Consider the following 17,870-nt stretch of genomic DNA (forward strand, 5'->3'; position numbering starts at 1 on the left):
TTGGGCGAGAGTAGTACTAGGACGATAGTAGTACTAGGATGTGTGACCTCCTAGGAAGTCCTCGTGTTGCACCTCTTTTTTTTTTTTTTACGTCGTGCTTACCCTCGTTCTTTAAACGACGCTAACTTGAATAGTTTCGCTAAAGCGAACCTTAATGACCCGATTTTCTTCAAGCTCACACGGGCCCCGCAGGGCTTCGAAGCTCGACTTACCCTACGTCGCGAGACATGCTTATGATAATTGTGTGCGCATACTTTAATAGGTGCGATCATACCAGCACTAATGCACCGGATCCCATCAGAACTCCGCAGTTAAGCGTGCTTGGGCGAGAGCAGTACTAGGACGAGAGTAGTACTAGGATGGGTGACCTCCTGGGAAGTCCTCATGTTGCACCTCTTTTTTTTTTTTTTTTACATCGTGCTTACCCTTGTGCTTTAAACGACGCTATCTTGAATAGTTTAGCTAAAGAGAGCCTCAATGACCTGATTTTCGGCAAGCTCGCACGGACCTTGCAGGGATTCGCAGCTCGACTTACCCTACGTCGCGAGACATGCTTATGATAATTGTGTGCGCATATTTTAATAGGTGCGATCATACCAGCAACAATGCACCGGATCCCATCAGAATTCCGCAGTTAAGCGTGCTTGGGCGAGAGTAGTACTAGGACGAGAGTAGTACTAGGATGGGTGACCTCCTGGGAAGTCCTCGTGTTGCACCTCTTTTTTTTTTGGTTTTTTTTACGTCGTGCTTACCCTCGTTCTTTAAACGACGCTATCTTGAATAGTTTAGCTAAAGCGAGCCTCAATGACCTGATTTTCGGCAAGCTCGCACGGGCCCCGCAGGGATTCGCAGCTCGACTTACCCTACGTCGCGACACATGCTTATGATAATTGTGTGCGCATACTTTAACAGGTACGATCATACCAGCACTAATGCACCGGATCCCATCAGAATTCCGCAGTTAAGCGTGCTTGGGCGAGAGTAGTACTAGGATGTGTGACCTCCTGGGAAGTCCTCGTGTAGCACCGTTTTTTTTTACGTCGTGCTTACCCTTGTTCTTTAAACGACGCTATATTGAATAGCTTAGCTAAAGCGAACCTCAATGACCTGATTTTCGTCAAGCTCGCACGAGCCCCGCAGGGATTCGCAGCTCGACTTACCCTACGTCGGGAGACATGCTTATGATAATTGTGTGCGCATAATTTAACAGGTGCGATCATACCAGCACTAATGCACCGGATCCCATCAGAACTTCGCAGTTAAGCGTGCTTGGGCGAGAGTAGTACTAGGATGGGTGACCTCCTTAGAAGTCCTTGTGTTGCACCTCTTTTTATTTTATTTTATTTTATTTTATTTTTTACGTCGTGCTTACCCTTTTTCTTTAAACGACGCTATATTGAACAGTTTAGCTAAAACGAGCCTCAATGACCTGATTTTCGGCAAGCTCGCACGGACCCCGCAGGGATTCGCAGCTCGACTTACCCTACGTCGCGAGACATGTTTATGATAATTGTGTGCGCATACTTTAACAGGTACGATCATACCAGCACTAATGCACCGGATCCCATCAGAATTCCGCAGTTAAGCGTGCTTGGGCGAGAGTAGTACTAGGATGTGTGACCTCCTGGGAAGTCCTCGTGTAGCACCGTTTTTTTTTTACGTCGTGCTTACCCTTGTTCTTTAAACGACGCTATATTGAATAGGTTAACTAAAGCGAACCTCAATGACCTGATTTTCGTCAAGCTCGCACGAGCCCCGCAGGGATTCGCAGCTCGACTTACCCTACGTCGGGAGACATGCTTATGATAATTGTGTGCGCATACTTTAACAGGTGCGATCATACCAGCACTAATGCACCGGATCCCATCAGAACATCGCAGTTAAGCGTGCTTGGGCGAGAGTAGTACTAGGATGGGTGACCTCCTTGGAAGTCCTTGTGTTGCACCTCTTTTTATTTTATTTTATTTTATTTTATTTTTTACGTCGTGCTTACCCTTTTTCTTTAAACGACGCTATATTGAACAGTTTAGCTAAAACGAGCCTCAATGACCTGATTTTCGGCAAGCTCGCACGGACCCCGCAGGGATTCGCAGCTCGACTTACCCTACGTCGCGAGACATGTTTATGATAATTGTGTGCGCATACTTTAATAGGTGCGATCATACCAGCACTAATGCACCGGATCCCATCAGAACTCCACAGTTAAGCGTGCTTGGGTAAGAGTAGTACTAGGACGAGAGTAGTACTAGGATGGGTGACCTCCTGGGAAGTCCTCATGTTGCACCTCTTTTTTTTTTGGTTTTTTTTTTACGTCGTGCTTACCCTTGTTCTTTAAACGACGCTATATATATTGAATAGCTTAGCTAAAGCGAGCCTCAATGACCTGATTTTCGACAAGCTCGCACGGGCCCCGTAGGGATTCGCAGCTCGACTTACCCTACGTCGCGAGACATGCTTATGATAATTGTGTGCGCATAATTTAACGGGTGCGATCATACTAGCACTAATGCACCGGATCCCATCAGAACTTCGCAGTTAAGCGTGCTTGGGAGAGTAGTACTAGGATGGGTAACCTCCTGGGAAGTACTCGTGTTGGACCTCTTTTTTTTTTAACGTCGTGCTTACCCTCGTTCTTTAAACGACGCTAACTTGAATAGTTTCGCTAAAGCGAACCTCAATGACCTGATTTTCGGCAAGCTCACACGGGCCCCGCGGGGCTTCGTAGCTCGACTTACCCTACGTCGCGAGACATGCTTATGATAATTGTGTTCGCATACTTTAATAGGTGTGATCATACCAGTACCAATGCACCGGATCCCATCAGAATTGCGCAGTTAAGCGTGCTTGGGCGAGAGTAGTACTAGGACGAGAGTAGTACTAGGATGGGTGACCTCCTGGGAAGTCCTCGTGTTGCACCTCTTTTTTTTTTTGGTTTTTTTTTACGTCGTGCTTACCCTCGTTCTTTAAATGACGCTATCTTGAATAGTTTAGCTAAAGCGAGCCTCAATGACCTGATTTTCGGCAAGCTCGCACGGGCCCCGCAGGGATTCGCAACTCGACTTACCCTACGTCGCGAGACATGCTTATGATAATTGTGTGCGCATACTTTAACAGGTACGATCATACCAGCACTAATGCTCCGGATTCCATCAGAATTCCGCAGTTAAGCGTGCTTGGGCGAGAGTAGTACTAGGATGTGTGACCTCCTGGGAAGTCCTCGTGTAGCACCTTTTTTTTTTTACGTCGTGCTTACCCTTGTTCTTTAAACGACGCTATATTGAATAGCTTAGCTAAAGCGAACCTCAATAACCTGATTTTCGACAAGCTCGCACGAGCCCCGCAGGGATTCGCAGCTCGACTTACCCTACGTCGGGAGACATGCTTATGATAATTGTGTGCGTATACTTTAACAGGTGCGATCATACCAGCACTAATGCACCGGATCCCATCAGAACTTCGTAGTTAAGCGTGCTTGGGCGAGAGTAGTACTAGGATGGGTGACCTCCTTGGAAGTCCTTGTGTTGCACCTCTTTTTATTTTATTTTATTTTATTTTGTTTTTTACGTCGTGCTTACCCTTGTTCTTTAAACGACGCTATATTGAACAGTTTAGCTAAAACGAGCCTCAATGACCTGATTTTCGGCAAGCTCGCACGGACCCCGCAGGGATTCGCAGCTCGACTTACCCTACGTCGCGAGACATGTTTATGATAATTGTGTGCGCATACTTTAATAGGTGCGATCATACCAGCACTAATGCACCGGATCCCATCAGAACTCCACAGTTAAGCGTGCTTGGGTAAGAGTAGTACTAGGACGAGAGTAGTACTAGGATGGGTGACCTCCTGGGAAGTCCTCATGTTGCACCTCTTTTTTTTTTGGTTTTTTTTTTACGTCGTGCTTACCCTTGTTCTTTAAACGACGCTATATATATTGAATAGCTTAGCTAAAGCGAGCCTCAATGACCTGATTTTCGACAAGCTCGCACGGGCCCCGTAGGGATTCGCAGCTCGACTTACCCTACGTCGCGAGACATGCTTATGATAATTGTGTGCGCATAATTTAACGGGTGCGATCATACTAGCACTAATGCACCGGATCCCATCAGAACTTCGCAGTTAAGCGTGCTTGGGAGAGTAGTACTAGGATGGGTAACCTCCTGGGAAGTACTCGTGTTGGACCTCTTTTTTTTTTTAACGTCGTGCTTACCCTCGTTCTTTAAACGACGCTAACTTGAATAGTTTCGCTAAAGCGAACCTCAATGACCTGATTTTCGGCAAGCTCACACGGGCCCCGCGGGGCTTCGTAGCTCGACTTACCCTACGTCGCGAGACATGCTTATGATAATTGTGTTCGCATACTTTAATAGGTGTGATCATACCAGTACCAATGCACCGGATCCCATCAGAATTGCGCAGTTAAGCGTGCTTGGGCGAGAGTAGTACTAGGACGAGAGTAGTACTAGGATGGGTGACCTCCTGGGAAGTCCTCGTGTTGCACCTCTTTTTTTTTTTGGTTTTTTTTTACGTCGTGCTTACCCTCGTTCTTTAAACGACGCTATCTTGAATAGTTTAGCTAAAGCGAGCCTCAATGACCTGATTTTCGGCAAGCTCGGACGGGCCCCGCAGGGATTCGCAACTCGACTTACCCTACGTCGCGAGACATGCTTATGATAATTGTGTGCGCATACTTTAACAGGTACGATCATACCAGCACTAATGCTCCGGATTCCATCAGAATTCCGCAGTTAAGCGTGCTTGGGCGAGAGTAGTACTAGGATGTGTGACCTCCTGGGAAGTCCTCGTGTAGCACCTTTTTTTTTTTACGTCGTGCTTACCCTTGTTCTTTAAACGACGCTATATTGAATAGCTTAGCTAAAGCGAACCTCAATAACCTGATTTTCGACAAGCTCGCACGAGCCCCGCAGGGATTCGCAGCTCGACTTACCCTACGTCGGGAGACATGCTTATGATAATTGTGTGCGTATACTTTAACAGGTGCGATCATACCAGCACTAATGCACCGGATCCCATCAGAACTTCGTAGTTAAGCGTGCTTGGGCGAGAGTAGTACTAGGATGGGTGACCTCCTTGGAAGTCCTTGTGTTGCACCTCTTTTTATTTTATTTTATTTTATTTTGTTTTTTACGTCGTGCTTACCCTTGTTCTTTAAACGACGCTATATTGAACAGTTTAGCTAAAACGAGCCTCAATGACCTGATTTTCGGCAAGCTCGCACGGACCCCGCAGGGATTCGCAGCTCGACTTACCCTACGTCGCGAGACATGTTTATGATAATTGTGTGCGCATACTTTAATAGGTGCGATCATACCAGCACTAATGCACCGGATCCCATCAGAACTCCACAGTTAAGCGTGCTTGGGTAAGAGTAGTACTAGGACGAGAGTAGTACTAGGATGGGTGACCTCCTGGGAAGTCCTCATGTTGCACCTCTTTTTTTTTTGGTTTTTTTTTTACGTCGTGCTTACCCTTGTTCTTTAAACGACGCTATATATATTGAATAGCTTAGCTAAAGCGAGCCTCAATGACCTGATTTTCGACAAGCTCGCACGGGCCCCGTAGGGATTCGCAGCTCGACTTACCCTACGTCGCGAGACATGCTTATGATAATTGTGTGCGCATAATTTAACGGGTGCGATCATACTAGCACTAATGCACCGGATCCCATCAGAACTTCGCAGTTAAGCGTGCTTGGGAGAGTAGTACTAGGATGGGTAACCTCCTGGGAAGTACTCGTGTTGGACCTCTTTTTTTTTTTAACGTCGTGCTTACCCTCGTTCTTTAAACGACGCTAACTTGAATAGTTTCGCTAAAGCGAACCTCAATGACCTGATTTTCGGCAAGCTCACACGGGCCCCGCGGGGCTTCGTAGCTCGACTTACCCTACGTCGCGAGACATGCTTATGATAATTGTGTTCGCATACTTTAATAGGTGTGATCATACCAGTACCAATGCACCGAATCCCATCAGAATTGCGCAGTTAAGCGTGCTTGGGCGAGAGTAGTACTAGGACGAGAGTAGTACTAGGATGGGTGACCTCCTGGGAAGTCCTCGTGTTGCACCTCTTTTTTTTTTTTGGTTTTTTTTTACGTCGTGCTTACCCTCGTTCTTTAAACGACGCTATCTTGAATAGTTTAGCTAAAGCGAGCCTCAATGACCTGATTTTCGGCAAGCTCGCACGGGCCCCGCAGGGATTCGCAACTCGACTTACCCTACGTCGCGAGACATGCTTATGATAATTGTGTGCGCATACTTTAACAGGTACGATCATACCAGCACTAATGCTCCGGATTCCATCAGAATTCCGCAGTTAAGCGTGCTTGGGCGAGAGTAGTACTAGGATGTGTGACCTCCTGGGAAGTCCTCGTGTAGCACCTTTTTTTTTTTACGTCGTGCTTACCCTTGTTCTTTAAACGACGCTATATTGAATAGCTTAGCTAAAGCGAACCTCAATAACCTGATTTTCGACAAGCTCGCACGAGCCCCGCAGGGATTCGCAGCTCGACTTACCCTACGTCGGGAGACATGCTTATGATAATTGTGTGCGTATACTTTAACAGGTGCGATCATACCAGCACTAATGCACCGGATCCCATCAGAACTTCGTAGTTAAGCGTGCTTGGGCGAGAGTAGTACTAGGATGGGTGACCTCCTTGGAAGTCCTTGTGTTGCACCTCTTTTTATTTTATTTTATTTTGTTTTGTTTTTTACGTCGTGCTTACCCTTGTTCTTTAAACGACGCTATATTGAACAGTTTAGCTAAAACGAGCCTCAATGACCTGATTTTCGGCAAGCTCGCACGGACCCCGCAGGGATTCGCAGCTCGACTTACCCTACGTCGCGAGACATGTTTATGATAATTGTGTGCGCATACTTTAATAGGTGCGATCATACCAGCACTAATGCACCGGATCCCATCAGAACTCCACAGTTCAGCGTGCTTGGGTGAGAGTAGTACTAGGACGAGAGTAGTACTATGATGGGTGACCTCCTGGGAAGTCCTCATGTTGCACCTCTTTTTTTTTTGGTTTTTTTTTTACGTTGTGCTTACCCTCGTTCTTTAAACGACGCTATCTTGAATAGTTTAGCTAAAGCGAGCCTCAACGACCTGATTTTCAGCAAGCTCGCACGGGCCCCGCAGGGATTCGCAGCTCGACTTACCCTACGTCGCGAGACATGCTTATGATAATTGTGTTCGCATACTTTAATAGGTGTGATCATACTAGTACCAATGCACCGGATCCCATCAGAATTGCGCAGTTAAGCGTGCTTGGGCGAGAGTAGTACTAGGACGAGAGTAGTACTAGGATGGGTGACCTCCTGGGAAGTCCTCGTGTTGCACCTCTTTTTTTTTTGGTTTTTTTTTACGTTGTGCTTACCCTCGTTCTTTAAACGATGCTATCTTGAATAGTTTAGCTAAAGCGAGCCTCAATGACCTGATTTTCGGCAAGCTCGCACCGGCCCCGCAGGGATTCGCAACTCGACTTACCCTACGTCGCGAGACATGCTTATGATAATTGTGTGCGCATACTTTAACAGGTACGATCATACCAGCACTAATGCTCCGGATTCCATCAGAATTCCGCAGTTAAGCGTGCTTGGGCGAGAGTAGTACTAGGATGTGTGACCTCCTGGGAAGTCCTCGTGTAGCACCTTTTTTTTTTTTACGTCGTGCTTACCCTTGTTCTTTAAACGACGCTATATTGAATAGCTTAGCTAAAGCGAACCTCAATAACCTGATTTTCGACAAGCTCGCACGAGCCCCGCAGGGATTCGCAGCTCGACTTACCCTACGTCGGGAGACATGCTTATGATAATTGTGTGCGTATACTTTAACAGGTGCGATCATACCAGCACTAATGCACCGGATCCCATCAGAACTTCGTAGTTAAGCGTGCTTGGGCGAGAGTAGTACTAGGATGGGTGACCTCCTTGGAAGTCCTTGTGTTGCACCTCTTTTTATTTTATTTTATTTTATTTTGTTTTTTACGTCGTGCTTACCCTTGTTCTTTAAACGACGCTATATTGAACAGTTTAGCTAAAACGAGCCTCAATGACCTGATTTTCGGCAAGCTCGCACGGACCCCGCAGGGATTCGCAGCTCGACTTATCCTACGTCGCGAGACATGTTTATGATAATTGTGTGCGCATACTTTAATAGGTGCGATCATACCAGCACTAATGCACCGGATCCCATCAGAACTCCACAGTTAAGCGTGCTTGGGTGAGAGTAGTACTAGGACGAGAGTAGTACTATGATGGGTGACCTCCTGGGAAGTCCTCATGTTGCACCTCTTTTTTTTTTGGTTTTTTTTTTACGTTGTGCTTACCCTCGTTCTTTAAACGACGCTATCTTGAATAGTTTAGCTAAAGCGAGCCTCAACGACCTGATTTTCAGCAAGCTCGCACGGGCCCCGCAGGGCTTCGCAGCTCGACTTACCCTACGTCGCGAGACATGCTTATGATAATTGTGTGGGCATACTTTAACAGGTGCGATCATACCAGCACTAATGCACCGGATCCCATCAGAACTCCGCAGTTAAGCGTGCTTGGGCGAGAGTAGTACTAGGATGGGTTACCTCCTGGGAAGTACTCATGTTGCACTTCTTTTTTTTTTGGTTTTTTTTTTTTTACATTGTGCTTACCCTCGTTCTTTAAACGACGCTATCTTAAATAGTTTAGCCAAAGCGAGCCTCAACGACCTGATTTTCAGCAAGCTCGCACGGGCACCGCAGGGATTCGCAGCTCGACTTACCCTGCGTCGCGAGACATGCTTATGATAATTGTGTGCGCATACTTTAACAGGTATGATCATACCAGCACTAATGCACTGGATCCCATCAAAATTCCGCAGTTAAGCGTGCTTGGGCGAGAGTAGTACTTGGTCGAGAGTAGTACTAGGATGGGTGACCTCCTGGGAAGTCCTCGTGTTGCACCTCTTTCTTTTTTTACGTCGTGCTTACCCTCGTTCTTTAAACGACGTTAACTTGAATAGTTTCGCTAAGGCGACCCTCAATGACCTGATTTTCTTCAAGCTCACACGTGCCTCGCAGGGATTCGCATCTTGACTTACCCTACGTCGCAAGACATGCTTATGATAATTGTGTGCGCATACTTTAATAGGTGCGATCATACCATCACTAATGCACCGGATCCCATCAGAACTCCGCAGTTAAGCGTGCTTGGGCGAGAGTAGTACTAGGACGAGAGTAGTAATAGGATGGTTGACCTCTTGGGAAGTCCTCATGTTGCACCTCTTTTTTTTGGTTTTTTTTAAGTCGTGCTTACCCTCATTCTTTAAACGACGCTATCTTGAATAGTTTAGCTAAAGCGAGCCTCAACGACCTGATTTTCGGCAAGCTCACACAGGCCCCGCAGGGATTCGCAGCTCGACTTACCCTACGTTGCGCGACATGCTTATGATAATTATGTGCGCATACTTTAACAGGTACGATCATAACAGCACTAATGCACCGGATCCCATCAAAATTCCGCAGTTAAGCTTGCTTGGGCGAGAGTAGTACTAGGACGAGAGTAGTACTAGGATGGGTGACCTCCTGGGAAGTCCTCGTGTTGCACCTCTTTTTTTTTTTACGTCGTGCTTACCCTCGTTCTTTAAACGACGCTAACTTGAATAGTTTCGCTAAAGCGAACGTCAATGACCTGATTTTCTTCAAGATCACACGGGCCCCGCAGGGCTTCGCAGCTCGACTTACCCTACGTCGCGAGACATGCTTATGATAATTGTGTGTGCATACTTTAACAGGTGCGATCATACCAGCACTAAAGCACCGGATCCCAACAGAACTCCGCAGTTAAGCGTGCTTGGGCGATAGTAGTACTAGAATTGGTGACCTCCTGGGAAGTACTCATGTTGCACTTCTTTTTTTTTGGTTTTTTTTTTTTTTTACATTGTGCTTACCCTCGTTCTTTAAACAACGCTATCTTGAATAGTTTAGCTAAAGCGAGCCTCAATGACCTGATTTTCGGCAAGCTCGCACGGGCCCCACAGGATTCGCAGCTCGACTTACCCTACGTCGTGAGACATGCTTATGATAATTTTGTGCGCATATTTTAACAGGTACGATCATAGTAGCACTAATGCACCGGATCCCCTCATAATTCCACAGTTAAACGTGCTTGGGCGAGAGTCGTACTAGGATGGGTGACCTCCTGGGAAGTCCCCATGTTGCACCTCTTTTTTTTTGTTTTTTATGTCGTGCTTACCCTCGTTCTTTAAACGACGCAATCTTGAATAGTTTAGCTAAAGCGAGCCTCCATGTCCTGATTTTCGACAAGCTCGCACGGACCCCGCAGGGATTCGCAGCTCGACTTACCCTACGTCGCGAGACATGCTTATGATAATTGTGTGCGCATACTTTAATTCCGCAGTTAAGCGTGCTTGGGCGAGAGTAGTACTAGGACGAGAGTAGTACTTGGATGGGTGACCTCCTGGGAAGTCCTCGTGTTGCACCTCTTTTTTTTTTTTTACATCGTGCTTACCCTCATTCGTTAAACGACGTTAACTTGAATAGTTTCGCTAAGGCGAACTTCAATGACCTGATTTTCTTCAAGTTCACACTGGCCCTGCAGAGATTCGCAGCTCGACTTACCCTACGTCGCGAGACATGTTTATGATAATTGTGTTCGCATACTTTAATAGGTGCGATCATACCAGAACTAATGCACCGGATCCCATCAGAACTCCGCAGTTAAGCGTGCTTGGGCGAGAGTAGTACTAAGGCGAGAGTAGTAATAGGATGGGTGACCTCCTGGGAAGTCCTCATGTTGCACCTCTTTTTTTTTTGGTTTTTTTTTTTAAGTCGTGCTTACCCTCGTTCTTTGAACGATGCTATCTTGAATAGTTTAGCTAAAGCGAGCCTCAACGACCTGATTTTCGGCAAGCTCGCACAGGCCCGCAGGGATTCGCAGCTCGACTTACCCTACGTTGCGCGACATGGTTAAGATAATTGTGTGCGCATACTTTAACAGGTACGATCATACCAGCACTAATGCACCGGATCCCATCAAAATTCCGCAGTTAAGCGTGCTTGGGCGAGAGTAGTACAAGGACGAGAGTAGTACTAGGATGGGTGACCTCCTGGGAAGTCCTCGTGTTGCACCTCTTTTTTTTTTTTTTACGTCGTGCTTACCCTCTTTTTTTAAACGACGCTAACTTGAATAGTTTCGCTAAAGCGAACCTCAATGACCTGATTTTCTTCAAGCTCACACGGGCCCGCAGGGCTTCACAGCTCGACTTACCCTACGTCGCGAGACATGCTTATGATAATTGTGTGCGCATACTTTAACAGGTACGATCATACCAGCACTAATGCACCGGATCCCATCAAAATTCCGCAGTTAAGCGTGCTTGGGCGAGAGTAGTACAAGGACGAGAGTAGTACTAGGATGGGTGACCTCCTGGGAAGTCCTCGTGTTGCACCTCTTTTTTTTTTTTTACGTCGTGCTTACCCTCTTTTTTTAAACGACGCTAACTTGAATAGTTTCGCTAAAGCGAACCTCAATGACCTGATTTTCTTCAAGCTCACACGGGCCCGCAGGGCTTCACAGCTCGACTTACCCTACGTCGCGAGACATGCTTATGATAATTGTGTGCGCATACTTTAACAGGTGCGATCATACCAGCACTAATGCACCGGATCCCATCAGAACTCCGCAGTTAAGTGTGCTTGGGCGATAGTAGTACTAGGACGAGAGTAGTACTAGGATGGGTGACCTCCTGGGAAGTCCTCATGTTGCACCTCTGTTTTTTGTTTGGTTTTATTTTTTACGTCGTGCTTACCCTTGTTCTTTAAACGACGCTATCTTGAATAGTTTAGCTAAAGCGAGCCTCAACGACCTGATTTTCGGCAAGCTCGCACAGGCCCTGCAGGGATTCGCAGCTCGACTTACCCTACGTTGCGAGACATTGTTATGATAATTGTGTGCGCATACTTTAATAGGTACGATCATACCAGCACTAATGCACCGGATCCCATCAGAATTCCACATTTATGCGTGCTTGGGCGAGAGTAGTACTAGGATGGATGACCTCCTGGGAAGTCCTCGTGTAGCACCTTTTTTTTTTAACGTCGTGCTTACCCTTGTTCTTTAAACGACGCAATATTGAATAGCTTAGCTAAAAAGCGAGCCTCAATGACCTGATTTTTGGCAAGCTCGCACGGGCCCCGTAGGGATTCGCAGCTCGACTTACCCTGCGTCGCGAGACATGCTTATGATAATTGTGTGCGCATACTTTAACAGGTACGATCATACCAGCACTAATGCACCGGATCCCATCAAAATTCCGCAGTTAAGCGTGCTTGGGCGAGAGTAGTACTAGGGCGAGAGTAGTACTAGGATGGGTGACCTCCTGGGAAGTCCTCGTGTTGCACCTCTTTTTTTTTTTACGTCGTGCTTACCCTCGTTTTTTAAACTACGTTAACTTTAACAGTTTCGCTAAAGCGAACCTCAATGACCTGATTTTCTTCAAGCTCACACGGGCCCCGCAGGGATTCACAGCTCGACTTACCCTGCGTCGCGAGACATGCTTATGATAATTGTGTGCGCATACTTTAATAGGTGCGATCATAACAGCACTAATGCACCGGATCCCATCAGAACTCCGTAGTTAAGCGTGCTTGGGCGAGAGTAGTACTAGGACGAGAGTAGTACTAGGATGGGTGACCTCCTGGTAAGTCCTCATGTTGCACCTATTTTTTTTGTTTTTTTTTTACATCGTGCTTACCCTCGTTCTTTAAACGACGCTATCTTGAATAGTTTATCTAAAGCGAGCCTCAATGACCTGATTTTCGGCAAGCTCGTACGGGCCCACAGGGATTCACAGCTCGACTTACCCTACGTCGCGAGACATGCTTATGATAATTGTGTGCGCATACTTTAACAGGTACGATCATACCAGCACTAATGCACCGGATCCAATCAGAATTCCACATTTAAGCGTGCTTGGGCGAGAGTAGTACTAGGATGGGTGACCTCCTGGGAAGTCCTCGTGTATCACCTTTTTTTTTTTTTAACTTCGTGCTTACCCTTGTTCTTTAAACGACGCTATATTGAATAGCTTAGCTAAAGCGAGCCTCAATGACCTGATTTTCGGCAATCTCGCACGGGCCCGTAGGGATTCGCGGCTCGACTTACCCTACGTCGCGAGACATGCTTATGATAATTGTGTGCGCATACTTTAACAGGTACGATCATACCAGCACTAATGCACCGGATCCCATCAAAATTCCGCAGTTAAGCGTGCTTGGGCGAGAGTAGTACTAGGACGAGAGTAGAACTAGGATGGGTGACCTCCTGGGAAGTCGTCGTGTTGCACCTCTTTTTTTTTTTACGTCGTGCTTACCCTCGTTTTTTAAACTACGTTAACTTGAATAGTTTCGCTAAAGCGAACCTCAATGACCTGATTTTCTTCAAGCTCACACGGGCCCGGCAGGGATTCGCAGCTCGACTTACCCTGCGTCGCGAGACATGCTTATGATAATTGTGTGCGCATACTTTAATAGGTGCGATCATAACAGCACTAATGCACCGGATCCGATCAGAACTCCGTAGTTAAGCGTGCTTGGGCGAGAGTAGTACTAGGACGAGAGTAGTACTAGGATGGGTGACCTCCTGGTAGGTCCTCATGTTGCACCTCTTTTTTTTTGGTTTTTTTTTTACTTCGTGCTTACCCTCGTTCTTTAAACAACGCTATCTTGAATAGCTTAGGTAAATCGAGCCTCAATGACCTGATTTTCGGCAAGCTCGCACGGACCCCGCAGGGATTCGCAGCTCTACTTACCCTACGTTGCGAGACATGCTTATAATAATTGTGTGCGCATACTTTAACAGGTACGATCATACCAGCACTAATGCACCGGATCCCATCAAAATTCCGCAGTTAAGCGTGCTTGCGCGAGAGCAGTACTAGGACGAGAGTAGTTCTAGGATGGGTGACCTCCTGGGAAGTCCTCGTGTTGCACCTCTTTTTTTTTTACGTCGTGCTTACCCTCGTTCTTTAAACGACGATAACTTGAATAGTTTCGCTAAAGCGAACCTCAATGACCTGATTTTCTTCAAGCTCACACGGGCCCCGCAGGGCTTCGCAGCTCGACTTACCCTTTGTCGCAAGACATGCTTATGATAATTGTGTGCGCATACTTTAATAGGTGCGATCATACCAGCACTAATGCACCGGATCCCATCAGAACTCCGCAGTTAACCGTGCTTGGGCGAGAGTAGTACTAGGTCAAGAGTAGTACTAGGATGGGTGACCTCCTGGGAAGTCCTAATGTTGCACCTCTTTTTTTTTTGTTTTTTTTTTATGTCGTGCTTTCCCTCGTTCTTTAAACGACGCTATTTTGAATAGTTTAGCTAAAGCGAGCCTTAATGACCTGATTTTCGGCAAGCTCGCACGGGCCCGCAGGGATTCGCAACTCGACTTACCCTACGTCGCGAGACATGCTTATGATAATTGTGTGCGCATACTTTAATAGGTACGATCAGACCAGCTCTAATGCACCGGATCCCATCAGAATTCCGCATTTAAGCGTGCTTGGGCGAGAGTAGTATTAGGATGGGTGACCTCCTGGGAAGTCCTCGTGTAGCACCTTTTTTTTTCCTTCGAGCTTACCCTTTTTCTTTAAACGACGCTATATTGAATAGCTTAGCTAAAGCGAGCCTCAATGACCTGATTTTCGGCAAGCTCGCACGGGCCCCGTAGGTATTCGGAGCTCGACTTACCCTACATCGCGAGACATGCTTATGATAATTGTGTGCGCATACTTTAACAGGTGCGATCATACCAGCACTAATGCACCGGATCCCATTAGAATTTCGCAGTTAAGCGTGCTTGGGCGAGAGTAGTACTAGGATGGGTGACCTCCTGTGAAGTCCTCGTGTTGCCCCTCTTTTTATTTTATTTTATTTTGTTTTATTTTATTTTTTACGTCGTGCTTACCCTTGTTCTTTAAACGACGCTATATTGAACAGTTTACCTAAAGCGAGCCTCAAAGACCTGATTTTCGGCAAGCTCGCACGGGCCCCGTAGCGATTCGCAGCTCGACTTACCTACGTCGCAAGAACTGCTTATGATAATTGTGTGCGCATACTTTAACAGTTGCGATTATACCAACACTAATGCACCAGATCCCATCAGAACTTCACAGTTATGCGTGCTTGGGCGAGAGTAGTACTAGGATGGGTGACCTCCTGGGAAGTCCTCGTGTTGCACCTTTTTTTTTTTTTACGTCGTGCCTACCCTCGTTCTTTAAACGACGCTAAGTTGAAATGTTTCGCTAAAGTGAACCTCAATGACCTGATTTTCTGCAAGCTCACACGAGCCCCGCAGGGCTTCGCAGCTCAACTTATCCTATGTCGCGAGACATGCTTATCATAATTGTGTGCGCATACTTTAATAGGTGCGATCATACCAGCACTAATGCACCGGATCCCATCAGAACTCCGCAGTTAAGCGTGCTTGGGCGAGAGTAGTACTAGGACGAGAGCAGTACTAGGATGGATGACCTCCTGGGAAGTCCTCATGTTGCACCACTTTTTTTTTTGGTTTTTTTTTTTTTTACATCGTGCTTACCCTCGTTCTTTAAATGACGCTATCTTGAATAGTTTAGCTAAAGCAAGCCTCAATGACCTGATTTTCGGCAAGCTCGCACGGGCCCCGTAGGGATTCGCAGCTCAAATTACCCTACGTCGCGAGACATGCTTATGATAATTGTGTGCGCATACTTTAACAGGTACGATCATACCAGCACTAATGCACCGAATCCCATCAAAATTTCGCAGTTAAGCGTGCTTGGGCGAGAGTAGTACTAGGATGAGAGTAGTACTAGGATGGGTGACCTCCTGCGAAGTCCTCGTGTTGCACCTCTTTTTTTGTTTTTTTTTTTTTACGTCGTGCTTATTCTCGTTCTTTAAACGACGCTAACTTGAATAGTTTCGCTAAAGCGAACCTCAATGTCCTGATTTTCTTCAAGCTCACACGGGCTCCGCAGGGCTTCGCAGCTCGACTTACCCTACGTCGCGAGACAAGCTTATGATAATTGTGTGCGCATACTTTAACAGGTGCGATCATACCAGCACTAATGCACTGGATCCCATCAGAACTTCGCAGTTAAGCGTGCTTGGGCGAGAGTAGCACTAGGATGGGTGACCTCCTGGGAAGTCCTCGTGTTGCTCCTCTTTTCTTTTTACATCGTGCTTACGCTCGTTCTTTAAACGACGCTAACTAGAATAGTTTCGCTAAAGCGAACCTCAATGACCTGATTTTCGGCAAGCTCACACGGGCCCCGCGGAGCTTCGCAGCTCGACTAACCCTACGTCGCGAGACATGCTTATGATAATTGTGTGCGCATACTTTAATAGGTGCGATCATACCAGCACCAATGCACCGGATCCCATCAGAACTCCGCAGTTAAGCGTGCTTGGGCGAGAGTAGTACTAGGACGAGAGTAGTACTAGGATGGGTGGCCTCCTGGGAAGTCCTCATGTTGCACCTCTTTTTTTTTTTGGTTTTTTTTTTTTACGTCGTGCTTACCCTCGTTCTTTAAACGACGCAATCTTGAATAGTTTGGCTAAAGCGAGCCTCAATGACCTAATTTTCGGTAAGCTCGCACGGGCCCCGCAGGGATTCGCAGCTCGACTTACCCTACGTCGCGAGACATGCTTATGATAATTGTGTGCGCATACTTTAACAGGTACGATCATACCAGCACTAATGCACCGGATCCCATCAGAATTGCGCAGTTAACCGTGCTTGGACGAGAGTAGTACTAGGATGGGTGACCTCCTGGGAAGTCCTCGTGTAGCACTTTTTTTTTTACGTCGTGCTTACCCTTGTTCTTTAAACGACGCTATATTGAATAGCTTAGCTAAAGCGAGCCACAATGACCTGACTTTCGGCAAGCTCGCACGGGCCCCGTAGGGATTCGCAGCTCGACTTACCCTACGTCGCGATACATGCTTATGATAATTGTGTGCGCATACTTTAATAGGTGCGATCATACCAGCACTAATGCACCGGATCCCATCAGAACTTCGCAGTAAAGCGTGCTTGGGCGATAGTAGTACTAGGATGGGTGACCTCCTGGGAAGTCCTCGTGTCGAACCTCTTTTTTTTTTTTACGTCGTCCTTACCCTCGTTCTTTAAACGACGCTAACTTGAATAGTTTCGCTAAAGCGAACCTCAATGACCTGATTTTCGGCAACCTCACACGGGCCCCGCAGGGCTTCGGAGCTCGACTTACCCTACGTCGCGAGACATGCTTATGATAATTGTGTGCGCATACTTTAATAGGTGCGATCATACCAGCACCATTGCACCGGATCCCATCAGAACTCCGCAGTTAAGCATGCTTGGGCGAGAGTAGTACTAGGACGAGAGTAGTACTAGGATGGGTGACCTCCTGGGAAGTTCTCGTGTAGCACCTCTTTTTTTTTCTTTTTTTTTACGTCGTGCTTACCCTCGTTCTTTAAACGACGCTAACTTGAATAGTTTCACTAAAGCGAACCTCAATGATCTGATTTTCGGCAAGCTAACACGGGCCCGCAGGTCTTCGCAGCTCGACTTACCCTACGTCGCGAGACATGCTTATGATAATTGTGTGCGCATACTTTAACAGGTGCGATCATACCAGCACTAATGCACCGGATCCCATCAGAACTTCGCAGTAAAGCGTGCTTGGGCGAGAGTAGTACTAGGATGGGTGACCTCCTGGGAAGTCCTCGTGTAGCACTTTTTTTTTTACGTCGTGCTTACCCTTGTTCTTTAAACGACGCTATATTGAATAGCTTAGCTAAAGCGAGCCACAATGACCTGATTTTCGGCAAGCT

General features: G+C 46.7%; 7 non-coding genes and 39 pseudogenes across 7 annotated transcripts; all 46 read left to right on the forward strand.

Moving 5' to 3' along the window:
* Positions 1 to 260: 260 nt before the first annotated feature.
* On the forward strand, positions 261 to 396 carry LOC148556749 (5S ribosomal RNA; annotated as a pseudogene).
* Positions 397 to 583: 187 nt separating this feature from the next.
* Positions 584 to 719, forward strand: LOC148556750 (5S ribosomal RNA; annotated as a pseudogene).
* A 191-nt stretch (positions 720 to 910) lies between these two features.
* LOC148556751 (5S ribosomal RNA) lies at positions 911 to 1,029 on the forward strand (annotated as a pseudogene).
* Positions 1,030 to 1,208: 179 nt separating this feature from the next.
* Positions 1,209 to 1,327, forward strand: LOC148556752 (5S ribosomal RNA). The gene has a single exon (XR_015891255.1). It is a non-coding gene; the product is annotated as a 5S ribosomal RNA (ribosomal RNA).
* Positions 1,328 to 1,530: 203 nt separating this feature from the next.
* Positions 1,531 to 1,649, forward strand: LOC148556753 (5S ribosomal RNA; annotated as a pseudogene).
* Positions 1,650 to 1,829: 180 nt separating this feature from the next.
* Positions 1,830 to 1,948, forward strand: LOC148556754 (5S ribosomal RNA; annotated as a pseudogene).
* A 203-nt stretch (positions 1,949 to 2,151) lies between these two features.
* LOC148556755 (5S ribosomal RNA) lies at positions 2,152 to 2,287 on the forward strand (annotated as a pseudogene).
* A 197-nt stretch (positions 2,288 to 2,484) lies between these two features.
* On the forward strand, positions 2,485 to 2,601 carry LOC148556756 (5S ribosomal RNA; annotated as a pseudogene).
* A 182-nt stretch (positions 2,602 to 2,783) lies between these two features.
* On the forward strand, positions 2,784 to 2,919 carry LOC148556757 (5S ribosomal RNA; annotated as a pseudogene).
* A 193-nt stretch (positions 2,920 to 3,112) lies between these two features.
* On the forward strand, positions 3,113 to 3,231 carry LOC148556758 (5S ribosomal RNA; annotated as a pseudogene).
* A 180-nt stretch (positions 3,232 to 3,411) lies between these two features.
* Positions 3,412 to 3,530, forward strand: LOC148556759 (5S ribosomal RNA). The gene has a single exon (XR_015891167.1). It is a non-coding gene; the product is annotated as a 5S ribosomal RNA (ribosomal RNA).
* Positions 3,531 to 3,733: 203 nt separating this feature from the next.
* LOC148556760 (5S ribosomal RNA) lies at positions 3,734 to 3,869 on the forward strand (annotated as a pseudogene).
* Positions 3,870 to 4,066: 197 nt separating this feature from the next.
* LOC148556761 (5S ribosomal RNA) lies at positions 4,067 to 4,183 on the forward strand (annotated as a pseudogene).
* Positions 4,184 to 4,366: 183 nt separating this feature from the next.
* Positions 4,367 to 4,502, forward strand: LOC148556762 (5S ribosomal RNA; annotated as a pseudogene).
* Positions 4,503 to 4,695: 193 nt separating this feature from the next.
* Positions 4,696 to 4,814, forward strand: LOC148556763 (5S ribosomal RNA; annotated as a pseudogene).
* A 180-nt stretch (positions 4,815 to 4,994) lies between these two features.
* Positions 4,995 to 5,113, forward strand: LOC148556764 (5S ribosomal RNA). Its single transcript, XR_015891168.1, has one exon. It is a non-coding gene; the product is annotated as a 5S ribosomal RNA (ribosomal RNA).
* A 203-nt stretch (positions 5,114 to 5,316) lies between these two features.
* Positions 5,317 to 5,452, forward strand: LOC148556765 (5S ribosomal RNA; annotated as a pseudogene).
* Positions 5,453 to 5,649: 197 nt separating this feature from the next.
* LOC148556766 (5S ribosomal RNA) lies at positions 5,650 to 5,766 on the forward strand (annotated as a pseudogene).
* A 183-nt stretch (positions 5,767 to 5,949) lies between these two features.
* Positions 5,950 to 6,085, forward strand: LOC148556767 (5S ribosomal RNA; annotated as a pseudogene).
* Positions 6,086 to 6,279: 194 nt separating this feature from the next.
* LOC148556768 (5S ribosomal RNA) lies at positions 6,280 to 6,398 on the forward strand (annotated as a pseudogene).
* A 180-nt stretch (positions 6,399 to 6,578) lies between these two features.
* On the forward strand, positions 6,579 to 6,697 carry LOC148556769 (5S ribosomal RNA). Its single transcript, XR_015891169.1, has one exon. It is a non-coding gene; the product is annotated as a 5S ribosomal RNA (ribosomal RNA).
* A 203-nt stretch (positions 6,698 to 6,900) lies between these two features.
* LOC148556770 (5S ribosomal RNA) lies at positions 6,901 to 7,036 on the forward strand (annotated as a pseudogene).
* Positions 7,037 to 7,557: 521 nt separating this feature from the next.
* LOC148556771 (5S ribosomal RNA) lies at positions 7,558 to 7,676 on the forward strand (annotated as a pseudogene).
* Positions 7,677 to 7,857: 181 nt separating this feature from the next.
* Positions 7,858 to 7,976, forward strand: LOC148556772 (5S ribosomal RNA). The gene has a single exon (XR_015891170.1). It is a non-coding gene; the product is annotated as a 5S ribosomal RNA (ribosomal RNA).
* A 203-nt stretch (positions 7,977 to 8,179) lies between these two features.
* On the forward strand, positions 8,180 to 8,315 carry LOC148556773 (5S ribosomal RNA; annotated as a pseudogene).
* Positions 8,316 to 8,508: 193 nt separating this feature from the next.
* LOC148556774 (5S ribosomal RNA) lies at positions 8,509 to 8,627 on the forward strand. The gene has a single exon (XR_015890994.1). It is a non-coding gene; the product is annotated as a 5S ribosomal RNA (ribosomal RNA).
* A 514-nt stretch (positions 8,628 to 9,141) lies between these two features.
* On the forward strand, positions 9,142 to 9,277 carry LOC148556775 (5S ribosomal RNA; annotated as a pseudogene).
* Positions 9,278 to 9,784: 507 nt separating this feature from the next.
* On the forward strand, positions 9,785 to 9,903 carry LOC148556776 (5S ribosomal RNA; annotated as a pseudogene).
* A 778-nt stretch (positions 9,904 to 10,681) lies between these two features.
* LOC148556777 (5S ribosomal RNA) lies at positions 10,682 to 10,817 on the forward strand (annotated as a pseudogene).
* An 832-nt stretch (positions 10,818 to 11,649) lies between these two features.
* LOC148556778 (5S ribosomal RNA) lies at positions 11,650 to 11,785 on the forward strand (annotated as a pseudogene).
* Positions 11,786 to 11,981: 196 nt separating this feature from the next.
* LOC148556779 (5S ribosomal RNA) lies at positions 11,982 to 12,100 on the forward strand (annotated as a pseudogene).
* A 182-nt stretch (positions 12,101 to 12,282) lies between these two features.
* On the forward strand, positions 12,283 to 12,418 carry LOC148556780 (5S ribosomal RNA; annotated as a pseudogene).
* A 182-nt stretch (positions 12,419 to 12,600) lies between these two features.
* LOC148556781 (5S ribosomal RNA) lies at positions 12,601 to 12,736 on the forward strand (annotated as a pseudogene).
* A 189-nt stretch (positions 12,737 to 12,925) lies between these two features.
* LOC148556782 (5S ribosomal RNA) lies at positions 12,926 to 13,044 on the forward strand (annotated as a pseudogene).
* A 1,145-nt stretch (positions 13,045 to 14,189) lies between these two features.
* Positions 14,190 to 14,325, forward strand: LOC148556783 (5S ribosomal RNA; annotated as a pseudogene).
* A 191-nt stretch (positions 14,326 to 14,516) lies between these two features.
* On the forward strand, positions 14,517 to 14,635 carry LOC148556784 (5S ribosomal RNA; annotated as a pseudogene).
* Positions 14,636 to 14,813: 178 nt separating this feature from the next.
* LOC148556785 (5S ribosomal RNA) lies at positions 14,814 to 14,932 on the forward strand (annotated as a pseudogene).
* Positions 14,933 to 15,139: 207 nt separating this feature from the next.
* Positions 15,140 to 15,258, forward strand: LOC148556786 (5S ribosomal RNA; annotated as a pseudogene).
* Positions 15,259 to 15,440: 182 nt separating this feature from the next.
* On the forward strand, positions 15,441 to 15,576 carry LOC148556787 (5S ribosomal RNA; annotated as a pseudogene).
* Positions 15,577 to 15,773: 197 nt separating this feature from the next.
* On the forward strand, positions 15,774 to 15,909 carry LOC148556788 (5S ribosomal RNA; annotated as a pseudogene).
* Positions 15,910 to 16,101: 192 nt separating this feature from the next.
* LOC148556789 (5S ribosomal RNA) lies at positions 16,102 to 16,220 on the forward strand (annotated as a pseudogene).
* Positions 16,221 to 16,401: 181 nt separating this feature from the next.
* On the forward strand, positions 16,402 to 16,537 carry LOC148556790 (5S ribosomal RNA; annotated as a pseudogene).
* Positions 16,538 to 16,733: 196 nt separating this feature from the next.
* LOC148556791 (5S ribosomal RNA) lies at positions 16,734 to 16,852 on the forward strand (annotated as a pseudogene).
* A 178-nt stretch (positions 16,853 to 17,030) lies between these two features.
* LOC148556792 (5S ribosomal RNA) lies at positions 17,031 to 17,149 on the forward strand (annotated as a pseudogene).
* Positions 17,150 to 17,332: 183 nt separating this feature from the next.
* Positions 17,333 to 17,468, forward strand: LOC148556793 (5S ribosomal RNA; annotated as a pseudogene).
* Positions 17,469 to 17,657: 189 nt separating this feature from the next.
* On the forward strand, positions 17,658 to 17,776 carry LOC148556794 (5S ribosomal RNA). Its single transcript, XR_015891593.1, has one exon. It is a non-coding gene; the product is annotated as a 5S ribosomal RNA (ribosomal RNA).
* The last annotated feature ends 94 nt before the right edge of the window (positions 17,777 to 17,870 follow it).

The sequence above is a fragment of the Arachis ipaensis genome, chromosome B6 (genome assembly GCF_059453495.1).
Source record: "Arachis ipaensis isolate K30076 ecotype BB chromosome B6, ASM5945349v1, whole genome shotgun sequence".
Taxonomy (NCBI): domain Eukaryota; kingdom Viridiplantae; phylum Streptophyta; class Magnoliopsida; order Fabales; family Fabaceae; genus Arachis; species Arachis ipaensis.